Raw genomic sequence first — 1,987 nt, forward strand, 5'->3', positions numbered from 1 at the left:
CAAGCATTGGGCTGCAGTTATACGAGTTGTCAGATATCTTAAAGGCTGTCCGGGTCAAGGTATTGTGTTGAGTTCTGATCCTGACTTACAATTGACAGCTTATTGTGATTCAGATTTTTCTACATGTTCCATGTCTCGGAGATCAGTTACAGGATTTATTGTTATGTTGGGTGATTCTCCGATAGCTTGGAAGACAAAGAAACAAGATGTGGTGTCATTTTCTTCTGCAGAGGCTGAATATCGTGCAATGAGTTTTACTACTCGAGAGTTGAAATGGAATCGTGAGCTTTTAGGATGCTTTGGAGTGTCTCATCCGCGGGCGATGCGTTTGTTTTGTGACAATAAGGCAGCCTTACATATTGCTGCCAATCCAGTTTTTCATGAGCGGACGAAGCATATTGAGAGGGATTGTCACTTCATTCGGGATGAAATTCAGGATGGTTCACTGGTTACTGCGCATCTTACCACTACGGAGCAACCAGCGGATATCTTTACTAAGGCTTTGGGTTCTCAGCAATTTGCTTATTTACGGCGCAAGTTGGGCATGTATAATCTTCATGCTCCAACTTGAGGGGGAGTATTAGGGACCTATAATGTAAATATATTATACTTAGGTTAATATGTTAATTTTCCTAAGTATGTTTAGGGTTTCATGTGTAGGATGTATATATACCTTTTCTCAATGTCAATTGAACACAACTTTTCTCTTTATTCTCTTTTCCCTTTGGCAGATTTTTCCGGTAAGCTCTCTCTTTCTTGATCGGTAAGGATTGGCTTCTTTGATTTCGTCTTAGCGATCTGTAATCAGTCAACTACCAGATCTGATTCGATCGATCTGTCATCTATATTTTAGTTTTACTCTATTCGATTCTCTTCTTTTTCCGTTTCCATATTTATACAGTAATTTTGTATTCAGTCATAGTAAATTAATGGTAAATCGATGTAATTCTATTGTATCTTCGTAATGGTTTATATGCTTCTCTGTTTTGTGTAGATGGTTACATATGCGTCTACTGGGACGTCGAGGATTACCCAATCCCTGAAGATTTCGAACCTCGTTTGATTTTTAAGAATATCAAGTCAGCTCTTTCGAAAATGGGTTTTGGTGGTAGGTTTGTGGGAATCGAGGCTTATGGTGAGGATGAGATCCCCGAAGCCTTGGATGAAAAATTGATCGAAGACGGAATGATCATGTACAACCCCAAAGGTATATTCCTTTACCTAAACATCGTAACACTTTTTCTACTTATATTTATGTATGTCTGTCATGACCTAACCTAGATCTCTGTGTTGATATGTATTAGGTTCAGTTAATTTAATGATAGAGGACATTACGAGCATAGAATGTAACTATTCTGATAAGCCACACAATTTGATGGTAAGCTCCAAAAAAATCCCTGAAGACAATGAGTCCATGAGGGTTCTTTCGGCTTTGAAATCCAGAGGTCGCAATGTTCTGTTGGTACAGCCTGAGGATGAGGCCGCATCAGAAAAGCTGTTTCTTACTCCAGAGTCCATATCTGACTGTACAAGATATTTAAATGGAGAAAAGCCTATTGACGAAATTGTTGACTATACTTCTTCTTGTACTAGCTGGGAAACTGATACGGATTATTATACTAATACTGAGAAAGAGGAGGAGTCCAATGTTCTCTTGGTACAGCCTCATGATGAGGCGGCATCAGAAAAGCTGTTTCATACTTCATGCTCACAAGGTGTTGACAATATTACTACGTGATCTATTTTTATTTTTATTTGTTTATGCATGCGTTCTCCGTTTTGCAAACACTAATTTGCTCTCTTTTTTTTTTCTTCTCTCCCAATTCTATCGTGATCTCAGTCGAAACCATGAATGAAGATTTTTCCAGTAAGATATCTCTCTTCCTCTAATCGATATATGTCATATAATAAATTAATACGGTTAATATGAATTTCCATTTTATGAAACCTTGCAGGGCCTATTACACGCGTTGATGGGCGTAAGACA

General features: G+C 38.2%; 1 pseudogene; it reads left to right on the top strand.

Annotated features, from left to right (window-relative positions):
* The first annotated feature begins 1,414 nt into the window (after positions 1 to 1,414).
* Positions 1,415 to 1,987, top strand: part of LOC9299087 — a 15,571-nt pseudogene continuing 14,998 nt past the window's right edge.

Source organism: Arabidopsis lyrata, assembly GCF_000004255.2.
Source record: "Arabidopsis lyrata subsp. lyrata unplaced genomic scaffold ARALYscaffold_53, whole genome shotgun sequence".
Taxonomy (NCBI): domain Eukaryota; kingdom Viridiplantae; phylum Streptophyta; class Magnoliopsida; order Brassicales; family Brassicaceae; genus Arabidopsis; species Arabidopsis lyrata.